At 36.3% G+C, this 17,500-nt stretch overlaps 1 protein-coding gene across 1 annotated transcript in view; it reads right to left on the reverse strand.

Annotated features, from left to right (window-relative positions):
* LOC144975302 (plexin-B-like) overlaps window positions 1-17,500 on the reverse strand; it is a 143,623-nt gene that overhangs the window by 116,762 nt on the left and 9,361 nt on the right. Inside the window, exon 2 of the mRNA XM_078919260.1 lies at window positions 71-364. The gene's annotated coding sequence lies outside the window, so the exon portion shown is untranslated. The remainder of the gene's footprint in view (window positions 1-70; window positions 365-17,500) is intronic.

Raw genomic sequence — 17,500 nt, forward strand, 5'->3', positions numbered from 1 at the left:
ATTATATGAGTAAGTGAAATAGAGGAAGACTAATAATTTAATAAATATGTCAAGTATGGCAATCTCTTACCTGGTGCAATATAATTTATCCAAGAATCTGTCAGAAACCTCCAAGGAATTCAGCAAAGGTGATAATCAATGGAAGAAAAAATAGTTCCAAATCACAAAACACCAGGGAATAATAATGAAATTAATATTATATCCAGTATAATCCAACTGGACGCCGAATGACTTGGAGAAAGAAATATTTATGTAAATATATCTATATTGTTGTCAAAACTTTCCCCTCGTCTTCTCTGCTCTTGCTTGGTTCATTCAAAATAAGAAGCACATGCTACAGAGCATCCCAATCGTTGTTGCGATTCTGTTGGAGAAGAGAAAAAAAAAAAAGAAAAAATGAAAAATGAAGTTGAAATCGAGTTGAATGTGAATTAACGACAGCTGAAACGTGGAGTCAAGTGGGTGTTTACACAGCAAAACTACTTAAGTATATTATTGGTAATCAAGAGGTGAAATGATAGAATTGAGTAAAAAATGGATTGCTATGGAGCGAAAGCATCTAAAAAGAGAGCAGCTGTATGTTTATTACTAAATAGAAAACACACGAGTTGTCATATGATTCGAGGTTAACGTAATGTTTTGGTGCAAACGGCTTCAAATACACTTATTCAAACTCACATCATGCATATATTATTATATAGTCATTTACATTAAAAAAATAATTATCTAATTTTGCCAACGGTTTATATATATACATTTTAATGGGACGTTTTTAACCTTTTGGTCTTAAAAATAATTAACGGTATTGCATGTTATAATAGCTTGCGTATAACGATAACGAACTAAAGAGACATCAGTGATGCCACACACACACACACACACACACACACACACACACACATACTCAAACACAAACGGTACAAACACACAAAAAATAAACAAAACACCGCTTTTAGCTAACGTGAGAGTTGTTTGCGAATGACGTCATACTACTCTATTTTCTGTTGTTACAGCCAGCCCGAGGGGAGGGAGGGGGGGGGGGGGGGGGGGAGGGGACAGGAGGATCAGTTCTTATCACATTCGATCCAACAAACTAACAAAATAGGCCATTTGTGATACAAACTTTAAGTAATATTGTGTTTGGTTAGAACAGACATTCCATTTTTGTTTAGCCAGCAAGATTAGGTCATTTTTTTAAGATGAGTCTTGTACAGTACAAGAAAATATTATTTAAAAATAAAGCAGGTGTAAACTAGCTGAGTTTATTATACAAAATGAAGACAAAGAATTAATAATTTTACTTTAATTTTATTCGATTGTTTTTATTTTTTTAATATCTAAAAAAAATTAATTTTTTTTTCGTTGTTTTTTATTTTTTATTTTATTATTTATTTTTTTTTGTGTGTGTGTGCGTTTGTATTAAGGAAAATGGCATTCCTGTACACTATAGATTTACATAACATTTAAAGGCCATATTCTGCTGTAGTAAATTAATTATCGGAAACGGGACAATTGAAAAGGCACAAAGCAATAGAAAGAAAATATTATGTTTGTGATAAAAGTAAGACAAGCAAAGAAATAGTACTCCAGTCAAGTAGTAATATAAATTTATCTCATCTCATCTCATGTAGTTCCATATCTGAAGCAGACGTCGGAGGTCATCTTCCGCCAAGCTGATCTATCTCTTGCCAATTCTATTAAAGCAGCGCCACCTTTCTCAGCTTCATCTGTCCAAGTTCTTATCCCTTTCAAATACGTTATTCTTTGTCTTCCTCTTATTCTTTTTCCATTCATCTTTCCAGTCAAGGCGAGTATTTCCAAACCAGGGTGGCGGATAATGTGTCCTAAAAATTCCATTTGGCGTTTGATGATTTTTGTTATCAGTGATCTTTTTCTGTTTGCCATTTCTAAAATTTCTTCATTTCTTTTCCTTTCCATCCATGACACCCTCATTATTCTTCTGTAAAACCACATTTCCACTGCCTCCAGTCTTTTAACCATGGTCTTGTTTATGGTCCAGCTCTCACAACCATATAGCAGCACAGACAGTACATAGCAATCCAGGACTTTGATTTTTGTTTTCATGCTAATATTCCTGTTTTTCATAATTGTATGCAGCTGGTTGAATGCATTCTTCGCCATACCTATTCTTTTCTTTATTTCACAATCTGATTTTCCATTGGATGTTACATTGAAGCCTAAATATTTGAAACATTCAACTTGTTGTATTGTTTGTCCTCTGCTTGTTATTACACAGGCTGGTGGGTTATTATTTTTAGATACCGTCATACATTCTGTTTTAGATATATTCAGTTCCAGTCCCATATTTTCACTACTCCTGACTACAACATCCAGTAATTCTTGTAGTTCATGTTCAGATTCTGCCAGTAGAACCGTATCATCTGCATACCTCAGATTTGTTACATTCTTTCCTCCAATACACACCCCCTTCTTATGTTCGATATCTCTTAATATCATTTCACTATAGAGGTTGAATAAATCTGGAGACAAAACACACCCCTGCCTAACTCCTCTTCTAATAGGTGTAAAACTGCTTAGTTCGTTGTCAACACGCATTGCTGCTTCTTGTTCCAGTACAAATTCCGTAATATTCTTAAATCTTTACCATCAATGTCCAAGGATGATAGAATTTTGAATAGTTTTTCGTGTTGTACTTTATCAAAGGCTTTTGAATAGTCGATGAAACACATATACAGATCTTTATTTACTTCAATACATCTTTCCATCAGCATTGATAATGTGAATATTCCATTTCTGGTACCCTTGTCCTCAACAAAACCAAATTGCATCTCCCCAATTTCAGGTCGTATTTTATTTCTTATTCTTAGTAAAATTATCTTCAAAAGAATTTTTGTGAGGTGGCTCATTAGGCTAATAGTTCTGTGTTGTTCACAATCAACTGCCCCTGGCTTTTTTGGTAGTGCTATAAAAATGGATCGTTTCATATCAGTTGGCATTTTTCCTGTGTCATACACTTGATTTAGAAGGTTTGTGATGAATTCAATCCCCCATTCACCCAGGCCAGTCAAGGCTTCAATTGTTATGGCATCAGGTCCTGCAGCTTTTCCATTTTTCATGCTTTTCATGACGTTCCTAACTTCATATTTCATTATAGAAGGCCCTTCCAGTTCTTTTATCATAGGCATTTCTCCTCGATTATCAAAAAAAAGTTCTTCAATATATTCTGACCATCTGTTTAGAATGCAGTCTTTGTCCATGATGGTGTTTCCACGCTTGTCTTTGATGCATCCACTTTTAGCACCTGATCTAGTCGTTGACTAGATTCGCTTGGACGGACATCATGACGATCTTGGGATGATACGTCAGTGGTTTCCCGTTGCCTTCTGACGGATTTTTATCTGGTTTACTCCATAGCCTTTTGACCTCCCGGTCATAACCCACAAGGCAGTGGGAGCATTTGGCAGGTTTTAAGGCGCCTCCCATTCACCTTGATAGTCCCTTCATAGAGTATATGAGGCATTTTGTATGTGTAGCTGTGCTGCCAGACTACCCAACCTCACTCTCCACGACTATCGCCAGTTCTCTCTCTTCATCTGTCTCAAATATTGATAAATTAATCTCTGACCATCATTTAATTGTGTTTTGCGTTTTATTTCCAATGAAGCACGAAGTAAAAAAGATGATAACATCTCGTAATTTGAAGAATATAAACATGAACATCTTTAAACAAGACCTTGACCATAACGTTAAAAATAAACATGATGCGAATGGTCTCCACGAGTCAATTGTTGGTACGGTGGACAAGCATGCTCCCTTAACAACTAGAGCAGTAAAAGTGAGACGTCAAGCACCCTGGTATAATACCGAAATAAAATTGAATGGATTAGCCAGGAGGCGGGCAGAAAGAAAATGGCTCAAGTCCAGAGATGCTGTCGATAAGAAGCGATACATCGCGGCTAGAAATGATGCAAAAGCCGTCAATTTCAGGGCCAAAAAGAAATTCTATGAAGAAAGCCTCAAAAACGTGGGACGTTCGAGACAATTCTTTGCCTTGACCAAGGAACTGCTGGGACAACAGACGCAACCAGCTCTCCCATCTTTAATCGATCGTGCAGATCTACCAACTCGCTTTGGTCAATATTTTAAAGAAAAAACGGATACCATCAGGAAGGAACTCTCGTCTGAATCGATCCCTACAACATTTGACAAGTTTCATGGTGATTCGTTAACACATTTTTCAAAGATTACTGAAGCTGACTTACGTGATTGCATTATGTCGTCTCCAACTAAAAGTTGTGATTTAGACCCCTTAAATACTGCCATTTTAAAAAAATGCATTGATGTAATTTTAACACCATTTACATGTATTGTTAATAATTCGTTGCAGTCAGGTGCTGTACCAGACATTTACAAAGTTGCTCATGTCAAACCCCTTTTGAAAAAACCTGATCTCGATAAAGAGAACTTAAAAAACTATCGCCCTGTCTCTAATCTTCCTTTTCTCTCTAAGATCTTAGAAAAGCTTGTTTTGAAACAATTACTGTCTCATCTTAAAAATAATTGTCTTGAAGAAAAATTTCAGTCTGCTTATAGGCAACATCATTCGACGGAAACCGCACTTGTTAGGGTTGTTAATGATCTCCTCTCTGTTATAGACAATGGTTCATGTTCTTTGCTGAATTTGCTTGACCTATCGTCTGCTTTTGATACTATTGATCACAATCTTCTTCTCAAACGTCTTGAAATTACTTATGGCGTGTCTGGTGCAGCGCTTGATTGGTTTAGGTCATATTTGTTTAATCGTAAACAGATTATTACGGTGGATGAATATAGATCGGAGGAAATCTTTCTTGATTGTGGGGTTCCCCAGGGTTCAGTACTTGGACCCGTTCTTTTTGTTTTGTACGTTGGCCCTCTGTCTAAAATCATCAGAAGTTTTGGTCTGTCTTACCATCAATACGCTGATGATACGCAATTGTACTGCGTTTCCAATATGAGAAATTTACAAGAAGTATCAGCCAATAGTAAAAATTGTATCCAAAGTGTTAAGAAATGGATGAATGAGAACAGACTGAAACTGAATGATGATAAGACGGAGGTGCTGTATGTGGGGAACAGGAAGTGGAAAAGTGAAACAGATTTGAAGTTGGGGGATGCCTCTATTCAAATTGTTGACAAAGTGAAAAACCTTGGCACATTCTTAGACTCTGGACTGTCGATGGAGCATCAGGTTAATAATTTGGTTAGATCTCTCTTTTTCCAACTAAAAAAGATTGCTTCCATTAGACGGTTCATATCTGAGGATGTGACCAAGCACCTGGTTGTGTCCCTCGTACTATCGAAATTGGATTATTGTAATGCTCTGTTGTTTGGCGTTTCGCAATACAATCTGAAACGTCTTCAGATTGTCCAAAACAGCGCTGCCAGACTAGTATTTATGAAGCGTAGGTGCGACTCTGCCGGACCTCTACTTCATGACCTGCATTGGCTGCCTGTTGAGAAAAGAATTAAATTCAAAGCTTGTGTTTTAGTGTATCGTTGTCTTGAAGGTACTGCCCCTTCCTACCTTTCAGAACTAATTGAAAGATATTCAAAACCCCGCCCCTTACGTTCGGCCAGTGATTCCACAAAACTAGTTGTCCCTCGAATTCGGAAAAATGCTGGAATGAGATCCTTTTCTCATTTCGGACCCTCTATTTGGAACGCCTTACCGCAGAGCATTCGTGAAAAAGAATCTTTGTCTATTTTTAAACGTTCGCTTAAAACATATTTGTTTCGATTTTAGTAGATGGTATGAGAAGCAAGATAGGTTTGGTTTGTGTTGTGTGTTGTGTTGTGTGTGTGTATGTGTGTGTGTGTGTGTGCTTGTGTGTGTGAATGAGTATGTTTCAGCCAAAGTAATTTGTAATTTAAGCGCTTAGAGTCTGGTGTCTCGGAGTTATAGCGCTATATAAGTTTTCAGCATTATTATTATTATTATTATTATTGGTCCGCGGCTTTACAGCTAACCTATAGATCAGGATCTGTAGGCCGTTCCACGATCCGCCACCTGTGGACGCGCTGGGTTGGGGATGGTCGCCCCAGCTGTACCCAGTATAAATTTATACAATAACAATTTGTACTGTAATGTTACAATAATTTAAAATCTACGACACACACACACCACTAATGGAATACAATATTATTGTGTTTTGATACACACATGGTCAGCAGAGCAGGTGGTTAGTCCATCAATAAAACCGACACACTACAATTACATACAATAATACGGTAGTTAAACATCCCTATATAATGATATATCGCCATTACCACAGACTTTTAAAAGTTGACATAAAGTATAAGCCACCAGTGGCCGGCCGTATGTAGTAGTATCCAGTAGCTGGTAGGACCAGCTGTTTTGTGTATTGGATTTGAATACAATGGAGGAGGGGGGGGGGGGGGAGAGAAAAAAAAAAAAAAGAGAGAGAGAGAGAGAGAGAGAGAGAGAGAGAGAGAGAGAGAGAGAGAGAGAGAGAAAGAGAGAGAGAGAAGAGAGGCGGGAAAGAGAGGGATAGAACACAAGCAAAGAACGGAGAAGGAGAGAAGATAGATAGATAGATAAATAGATAGATAGATAGATAGATAGATAGATAGATAGATAGATAGTAGGGAGGGAGAGAGAGAGAGAATGAGAGAAAGAGAGAGACATACATACATACACTCACTCACACAAATAGAGATGACAGAGGATAGAGAGAGAGAGAGAGAGAGAGAGAGAAAGAGAGAGAGAGAGAGAGAGAGAGAGAGAGAGAGAGCCATACATACACTCACTCACACAAATAGAGATGACAGAGGAGAGAGAGAGAGAGAGAGAGAGAGAGAAAGAGAGAGAGAGAGAGAGAGAGAGAGAGAGAGCCATACATACACTCACTCACACAAATAGAGATGACAGAGGAGAGAGAGAGAGAGAGAGAGAGAGAGAGAGAGAGAGAGGGAGAGAGAGAGAGAGAGAGAGAGAGAGTTAAACACACACTGACCAGTCAATGGGATATTATTACACCGTATCACCAGCTCGAAGTGGCAAACTGACCCGTGATTTGATATTAAGACTGGATTAAGTTAATCCCCCCTGGTCGTAACGGCTCTCTAGCCTTGATGGAAGGGATGGTTTATTATGGTGTCCAGACTCGTACAATAAAATACACAGACACTCTTTCACTTAGCCAAAGCTGTTGTTTGGGAAAGAGGGAACTGACGGTTGGGAAATAAAGAGTTCAACAACAAAGCAACATAGACGAATATTGATGAACAAAATAATAATAATAATAATAATAATAATAATAATAATAATAATAATAATAATAATAATAATAATATAATAATAATAATAATAATAATGATAATAATAATGATAATAATAATGATAATAATAATAATAATAATAATAATTAATAATAATAATAATAATAATAATAATAATAATAATAAAAATTTAATAATAATATTAATAATAATAATAATAATAATAATAATAATAATAATAATAATAATAATAATAATAATAATAATAATAATAATAATAATAATAATGATAATAATAATGATAATAATAATAATAATAATAATAATAATAATAATAATAATAATAATAATAATATAATAATAATAATAATAAATTAAAAGTAATAATAATCAAATAAACTATATATAAATAATGAATGAACGAACGAATAAACACACAAATAAATGCATAAAACAATGAATAAACAAAAAATACTGAAGAGATAAATAAAATAAAAATAAAATGTATTAATGAATAAATAAAAGATTCTTTAAAAATATGAATGAATATTCCTCATCTCATTGTTTTCCCTTGAGTAGTAACTTAGCGCCTATTACCCACTTTGCGGCGCTGCACTGCGGCTGACGCCTGGGTTATCTCGATCTTTTTTTCTCGATAATGACCCTAAAGAAAAAAAAATCCCCCCAGAAGATGAACAAAGGGAATTCTATTTGTTTTATTTGTAAAATATCAAAGAGATTAAGTCCCACAGTGAAAGGGCGCCACTTGACAATGGCAGAAACATGGCATGGCACGATCGATATAGCGAGAGATAATTATGTGTTGCATTTAATAATGAAACAAATAAAGAGGAAGAAACATCGTGAGGACAAAAGAAGCGTGCCATTTCGTCTGTCCCAATAGACATTAATCCATCCACATCGAAATACAGGTCCTAAGGTGCAACCAAACAAACAAACCCCGTTCGTTGAAGCTCATTGTTTTTAACCGGTTTAGGAAAAAAGACACGTATTAAAACATTTGGCCAGAAAACTTGTCCTTCAAATATCGGTCGATTTAAATTACCCTTATCGTGGCAAAAACTCTCAAAGCAATGACTTCGCGAAGTCTTCCTTAAGTCCCAGGTTTGATAGTGTTTTGCCAAGATGAGGGTCATTTAAATCGTTTGGTATTCGAAGGACCAGTTTTCTGGCCAAATTATTTAAATTCGTGTTTTTTTCTTTCTTTCTAGAATGGTTGAAAATACGTGTCGGGTGAGTTCATTTTGACACGCTCATAGACACAATGATGATTCTTAACATGAGTTTGTTTACACTCTCTCGCTACACGTCCTTCATGATTCATATTCATATTCATCTGTGGTTATGTCCTCTTGGGACTTTTATCTGCTTTTTTTTTTTTTTTGTCGTATTGAAACATGCGTTTTTCAATATATAGATTGAATGAATTTGACACCCGATGGGCAATCACGATGAACAAAGAGAACAATAGTAATAGGCGTTGATGAGGACTATGCACATAATTTAGGTAATACTTTGGATTTGTCTAAGCGTGACCACAATTTACCACATAATAGTAAATATACAACGTCTCTAAATTAAATTGCGCGTTCCCGCTGTTTCTCTATGCTCAATGCGCTTCACGTTTCATTTTGAACTCACTCAACCCAAACACCGACTATATCCGTAGTTTACCCGGGTTACTTTTACCCCATGCCTATTTATTACATTATTAAGAGACAAATTATAGGGGTAGTATTAAAGCTAATGTTTTTAGTTTTGCATGTTAATGGTAGTTGAAATAAAACAACTATCAATGTACATGCTCATTTTTAGTACATCTATTTCCAATTTTGAAAAGAAGCAAAAATCTCTAGGATTGAGTGAGTTAATTAGTAAATATACAACTCTAAATAGCGCGTTTCCACAGTTTATCCATGCTCAATGCGCTTCGCCTTTCTTTAAGTACATTACATTTTCTATTCTATTCCTGCGTGGATCTTTTAACTGTTTATCAGGTATCTACCCCCCCCCCCCCCCCCCACCACACCCTCCCACACACACACACACACACACACACACACACACACACACACACACAAACCCCGCAGCCACTGCAAACATCTTATTGACTTATTGTCTGTCAAGATGGGTCTCCAAGTACGTAGGCTACACGGCAACATGCCTTAACTTTGGCACACATTATGAGTCATTATTCAAATTGATAAACTACAAACAGGAAACCCCGCCCCATTTTAAAAAGCAAACATGTGTAAAACGCGATACAAGCCGAACAAAGAGTCAAAGTTGCCCCTTTGATTTTGTTATTAAATTCATAAAGACTGTCCAGATTGGCATAAATAAAAATGAATATAACAGCTTAAAAAAAAAAGAAAAAAAAAAAGAACAAAATACCAAACACGGAACGTTTCGGGCTCAAAACCCTTCTTCAGCCGACAACAACAACTGGCTGAAGAAGGGTTTCGAGCCCGAAACGTTTCGTTTTTGATATTTTGTTCTTTTTTGAAGCTGTCATACTCATTTTTTGTTTATTACTTTTTACCGTCCACAGCAGCTTCTAACAGCCTAGACCACTTTGATCCATCTTGGCATCTACTTTTTATGACAAAAATAAAATAAATAAATAAATAAATAAATAAATAAAATTCAAACAAACAAACAAAAAACACCAAACAAAAAAACTCCAAAAAACAACGTTTAGCCAAGAACTTTTGGCTCCAATTCGAAACATCACGGGTTTAGGCTATAGCCATCTTAAAAAAGCCCTCTATAGTTTGCTATGGTTTAGCCCCAAACTACATTTATTATAACGTAAGCAATAATTCAATAAAAATCCATTTAAAATGACATTTCGTTTCCCTGGCATGTATATCGAGTCAATTCCGTTATGGCGACATTTAAATATTATGTCTACAAAACAAGATTATCTATTTCGATTACTTTAATTCATTTCTCGAGAACTCCTTTTAACAAAATATATATATAATATGCGGCTATATGGTCTTGTGGTTTGACACTCGCTTCCGGATCATAAAGTCCTGGGTTCGAACCTCGCTCGGCGCATAGTTCAGTCCTTGGAAAAGACTCTGTACTCACATTCTCTCACCGTTCTCATGTGTAAAATGAGTACATGGCCGTCACCAGCGTTGTCTCTGTCGGAAAAAATAATAATTGTAATTTCGCATAACAGGCGTTATGTCTCGTTCTACATGTTACGTGTTGCTGTTGGTCAGGGACCCTTTGTAAAGCGCTTTGCGCACATTTAGTGGATATTGCGTTATACAAAAGCTCATTATATATTATATATATATTATATATATATATATATATATATATATATATATATATATATATATATATATATTTATATATATCACGATCAGAATATCACCCGCCTCCACTTGACACCTATTTTCTATTTATTCTTATTGACTTAATATCAGTAATGGGTATTGTAGTGTATGACATCATGCGATAAATGTCTGTGGTAATCAGGACGAGTCACTATTCTATGTGCGGAGATATGTCGTGGTCTTGTGGTCTGACACTCGCTTTCGGATCGGAAGGCCCTGGGTTCGAGCGTCGCTCGCTCGGCGCATAGTTGAGTCCTTGGAGAAGGCTCTTTTTACTCACATTCTCTCACCGTACTCTGGTGTAAAAATGAGTACCTGGCCGTTAACAGCGTTGTGTCTGTTGGAAAAACAAATTGTATTATTATCGCCTAACTATTATCACCCCCATCCAATATTATTGCTTTACGGCAGCAGCGGCGGCGGCGACAACAACAACAACAACAACAACAACAGCAAAGGAGTACAGATGACGAAAACAATTTGAAATGTGCTCTCCTGAATGCCCGCTCTGTGCGAAATAAAGCTGTGTTAATAAATGATTTTATCGTCGAAAACAAATTGGATTTATTCTTTATTACAGAGACTTGGCTAACATCTTCTGACACTATAACCATAAACGAGCTAATCCCCAGCGGCTATTTATATCATCAAGAAAATAGAGACCAAAGACGTGGAGGTGGTTTGATGTGTGTTTTTAGAGACCAATTGAATATTATCAAACGAGAAAAACAAAACTACGACTCATTCGAATGCATCGAAATTAACTTTAGTCATAATAACAGACATTTTAACGTCGTAACCATTTACAGACCACCACCATCAACTAAAAACAAGAGCACTAATACAACTTTTATAAAAGAATTTGAAGACTTTCTCTCCGCAAAAAACACCGAGAATGGAGAAATTATTATTCTAGGTGATTTTAATTTTCATGCCGAGATTTCGGACAACTTCACCAAACTTCTAGAATTATTCAATTTTATACAAAATGTCAAAGGACCAACTCACGAGGGTGGACACACCCTCGATCTCGTTATCACACGGTCCATCGATACTGCCACTCGTGAGATCAGGATCGGAAGCCCAGACATTTCAGACCACCACCCAGTATTTTTTAAGATCAATGTCCCTGTCCCAATTCCAAATCGGCGTACAGTCCGCTATAGAAAAACGAAAGACATAAATCACACCAAATTACTAGACCAAATTCGGGAGTTGGACATAAATAATAACGTTATACATACACACGGCGTTACAGAGAAATTAGATCTCCTCTACACATCACTTAATAATTGTCTGGAAAATCATGCGCCCCTCAAGTCCAGAACGATCGTCCTAAGACCAAATTCCAAATGGTTTACTGCTGAAATCCGAAAGGCCAAACATGACAGACGTCATAAGGAAGGTATTTGGCGCAAGTCTGGACTTGAAATTCACAAGCAAATATAAAAAAGCCAAAAATTATACCAACCAACTAATAGTCAGTACCAAGCGGCAATATGTGAAGGACACTCTGATAAAAAGCAAACTCGACTCGAAAAAGCTTTACAATACTGTCAAAGAAATGATCACACCATCGAATACAAATAATCTACCTACAAATACATCTCCAAAAGAACTCTGTGACAAATTCAACACCTTTTTCATTGAGAAAATTTCCAACATCCGACAGGAACTAGACAACGACAGCCCCACAAATCTACATCCCAGCACGACATCACGAGTTGAAACAACAAGCATGACTTCACCAATGAACACAACAACAATGACAAGGCACGTGACATCGCCCGGAAGATCAATATCAACGGAAGAGACACTACAGGAAGACACAACACTTACCTGCACGACACGACCAACTAAATCTATGAACACCCGTTATAAAACGTTAACGTCGTTTGAACCCGTAACAATAGAGGAAGTTAAAAATATTTTGTCAGATATGCCTAATAAATCATGCCCGCTAGATAAAACACCATCTTGGCTCATAAAATCATGTTCAAAGTATCTTGCTCCAGCAATTGCATCTATTGTAAATGAAAGTCTAACGTTGCCCGATTTTCCAAATATGCTGAAACATGCCTTGGTTAGACCCCTGAAGAAAAAAGAAAATCTTGACTGCAATGAGTTAAATAATTTTCGACCTGTGTCAAATTTAAATTTCATTTCTAAATTAATCGAAAAAGTCGTTGCTGCTCGTATTATTAACCATCTAGAGACGAATGCCTTAAATGTTAAATTTCAATCTGCCTACAAAGCCCCCCATAGCACGGAAACGGCATTACTTAAAGTTTTTAATGATATTGTAAATGATATAGATAATAAAAGTGCTGCGATGCTTGTTTTACTAGATTTAAGTGCGGCATTCGACACTATCGATCAAAATTTACTTTTGACTAGATTACGTGATCAATTTTATATCAGTGGCACAGCTTTGGACTGGTTAAAGGAATATTTGTTTGAAAGAACTCAGTCAGTAATTATAGAAAACCATGTATCAACTCCATCCATATTAACGTGTGGAGTGCCTCAGGGATCTATTCTCGGCCCCCTCCTTTTTACAATGTATACTGCTCCCCTTTCTCATATGTTATCCACTTTTCCCATTGATTTTCATTTTTATGCTGATGACACTCAGCTGTATACAAAACTTAATAATGATTCAGAGCTGTCATCAGTATCTGTTATGGAAAATTGCATTGCTAACATAAAGGATTGGATGAAACTAAACAAACTTAAATTTAATGATGACAAGACGGAAATGATAATTTTTGGGAATAGGTATCAACTCTCAAAAATATCTACAAATGAGATACTAGTGGGTGAAAATTCTATTAAACCTAGTTCTTGTGTGAGAAATCTTGGGGTGTATTTAGATCAAGGGTTATCCATGGAAGATCTTGTTAAAAAAAATATGCCAATGTTGTAACTATCACATTAGAAACATTGGAAGAATCAGACATTATATTGATGAAGATATTACAAAGATGCTTGTTAATTCGTTTATTACTAGCAGATTAGATTATTGCAATTCCCTTCTCATTGGCTGTCAAAGTAGATTAATTCATCAACTACAAAAAATTCAAAATAAAGCGGCTAGACTTATAAAATTAACGAAAAAAAGAGATCATATAACACCAGTTCTCCAGGAATTGCACTGGCTTCCTGTGAAGTATAGGATAGAATTTAAAATATTGTGCTATGTTTTTAGATGTCTGGATGGATTGGCACCTGAATATTTGCAGGAACTGATTAAAAAATATGAACCCACTCGAAATTTAAGATCATCTCAGTCCCAACTTCTAAAAGTTACCACCTCAAAATCCACTTTCGGTGAGAAAGCCTTTTCATTCATAGCTCCACGCCTATGGAACGCACTTAGTCCTCGGACAAAGTCCTGCGAAAATTTAACATCTTTCAGGAAATGTCTGAAGACTGAGTTGTTCCGCGAGGCTTATTTCTCATAAAATAGATGTTGCTTTGATTTTTGTTTTTTTGTATGCATGCTTATTATGTATCATGTAGTGTCGTGATTTTTAATTTTGTTGTTTTTAAACATTTTTATATTTATTTTTATTATGTAAAGCGCCGCAGAGCACGATTGACGTGGATGTTTGGGCGCTATATAAATTCATTATTTACTACTATTTACTTACTTACTACTACTGCCTAACAGGCGTCATGTCTCGTTCTCGTTGTTACGTGTTGCTGTTGGCCAGGGGCCCCTTGTAAAGCGCGTTGAGTCCGTTTAGTGGATATTGCGCTATATAAAAAAAAGCTCAATTTATATATAAAGATAATCCCCCGACTTGTCTAAGACGATTTAAACCTGAGTCTTCTTTTGGCATCTTAGGGGTCATCTAAATAGATACAATAAAGAAATACGAACATTTATCTAGATCATTACAACGGACTAACCAAACTCAATGTGCTTCAAAACGTTTTATGCATTCTCCCAAGCAGCCAATTTAGAACCAAATATCCGTTTAATACAGAACTAATCGCCTGTTAGGTGTCCTGTATTTTAACTATCACTTTTATAATATCCGTCATCGCCAGTAGCCGGGTACTCACTCACAACTGAGTCGTCTGGGGTAATGTATTTTAACGGTCTTATCCAAGGACACAACCAAAATTTCCCAAAAGATCACTCTTCCCCCCATCCGACCACTGACCAAGCTTAACATCGCTTGCCTTTTATGACAAGACGAAACATGGCACTACTGAGCTACTGAGCTCATTTTTACTTATAAGATCCCGTCGCCTAGGCATTCCAGGATGGAATATAGATAATTCATCAAACAGGATGTCTGATGAGATGTCAACAGGAATCACCCATGTTGTCCAAGTGAGCAAATTGGGGGTTAATAATCTTGCCCAAAGCAGAAAAAAAAAGAAAACGAAATTGCCTGAAGCGGGGCTCGAACATGGAAACTTACGGATCACAGTGCAATGCTTTAACCACTCGGCCACTTCGCCCACCCTTATACTTATAGGCCATCTGAATATGAAGTGAAAATTGTGTGACCTTATAAAAACAAAACGCATAATTTTCGTCGATTTACCTCAGAAAAAGATCTGAACAAGTGTGTATGAAAGGTGTGTATGAAATGTGTCAGACCTTTCATACACACTTGTTCAGATCTTTTTCTTATACTGGTACCTGCTCCTTAATTTCTTTAATTTGATACCTCAGTAAACCCGAGGTTAGTTGCCCTAATTTTTAGAATAAATACGAGTATTAAAATATCGTAAATAAATTTGACAATGTATACATATCTTGACACATTTCATTTCTTTTCCATTATCAGTGTTGACAATGGGGCCACTACACACATGTTGTAAATAGAAATCGTGTAGTTTACAGAGGCGATTACCGATACAATGAAACGATGCCATCAATAAGACGTGTCAAATTTACGTCTGCCTTTCACTGACAAAATAAAAACAAACAAACAAACAAAAAAGGTCCCGATATCTCAGTTGGTTGAGCACTCGCTTCACAAAAAAAAAGGGTCCTAGATCGATCGCAGTAAATGTAATCGAGATTTTTTTCCTACCCCCCTCTCTCTCTCTCTCTCTCTCTCTCTCTCTCTCTCTCTCTCTCTCTCTCTCTCTCTCTCTAACTATCTATCTATCTGTCTATCTATCTCCCGTCCATCCGGCAATGATTGGGTCGCTGGGCCTGTGAGATCTGGCGGAAAGCACTTTGCTATAGACTAGCGTCCTAACAAAAGGGTAGCAAGTAGTTGCCATTGTCCTTTAAATGCAATAGAAAACGGGATAAACTACGGCTACCTGGTCCTATTGACTCTGAAGGATTTTTTGTTACAATCCAACTTTCAAATGATATCGATACTGTGAAATACATTATATCTTGATGCATTTCATTCATTTCATTATGATTGTTGACATAGTCAGGGGCCACTACACACGCTATGGTAAACACAAGTGTATTTTACAGAGGCTACATTATATCGATACAATCAAATCGTGTCACTGATAATAAATCATGTCGAATACGGTACATGACAAAACGCCTTTTAAAAATTATTTTCGTCAGAAATCGGTTACGTCAAATATCGATACATTAATATCAACTAATCAGTCTGAGACTTCTTGGAACTACTGGGCGGATGGAGGGGGGGGGGGGGGGGGGCGGGGAAGAGAATAAATGAATAAATAAACAAAAATAGGGAGAGAAATAAATGAATAAATAAACAAAAATAAACAAATAAATAAATAATAGCTTAATAAATAAATAAATAAACACACACACACACACACACACACACACACATATATATATATATAAATCTTGACTGAGCGTGGGCTTGAACTTGGACCCATTCATTTGATAATTGAATGCTCTAACCGATTGACATCATTTTAATTTGAGGGAGCAAAAAAGGCTTTTGTCAAAAGGGTCGGGCGGGGAATGTTTTTTATTCCAAATGGCAGCAAACTGAGATCGAAATTGACTCAAACACCCGTACAGGAGATAGGGTGGGGCTAAGATGAAAAAAGGTTGGGTTTTTTTTTGTTTTGTCCTTTTAACGAAAAAAAAAACCGACTCCAAAACACAAAATCTAATTAAAATTTTGAAATCACTGAAAATCCGTGAAAACAAAAACCTGGAATGCATTTTTCTAACCAGAAAGTATGATAAGCAGAAAGGCAATTTGCATGGTTCCAATTCCGCAGAAAATGAATGGCTGACGGCAGCTGTGTTTACAATGAAAACATCGAACTCGGAATAATAAAATCCTGATGTCAAATCTCATATGAAAAACGAAACATTTGGCAAAGAACTCGTCATAATGAATTCTTCTATTATCAGCGCCCGTTGTTGTTGAAGATGAAGTGAATGTTCTATTATTATTTCAGGTCTTGTTTGTTTGTTTGTCTGTCTGTTTGTTTGTTTGTTTGTTTGTTTTGATTCGGGGGAGGGGGGGGGGGGTAACACTTTTGGGTATCATGCATCATAATAATGGAGGTTGACAGTAGGATAGTCAAATGAGTTTGGACCAAGGTAGAATCCACACATTGGGAATGTGAAACAAAGCACTAAGTAAGTATCGGTGGATCAAAGAGAACTCAACAAGTCTATCAAGTCTTGCGCCAGTTAAAAGGTCTAATTCATTAAACTTCTGCAAAAAAAAAAAAAAAAGCAAAAAAAAAAAGCAAAAACACCCCCCCCCCCCCCAAAAAAAAAAAAAAAACAAACTAAAGAAAACAACAAAAAAACAACAAAAACAAAACAAAACAACAAAACAAACAAAAACCCACAAAACAAAAAACAAAAACAAACAAAACAAAACAATTTTTTAAAAATCAAACAAAACAAACATACGTCAGTCCCATCT

Source organism: Berghia stephanieae, chromosome 6 (assembly GCF_034508935.2).
Source record: "Berghia stephanieae isolate SIO BIC M18660-M18661 chromosome 6, UCSD_Bste_1.3, whole genome shotgun sequence".
In the NCBI taxonomy this organism is placed as follows: domain Eukaryota; kingdom Metazoa; phylum Mollusca; class Gastropoda; order Nudibranchia; family Aeolidiidae; genus Berghia; species Berghia stephanieae.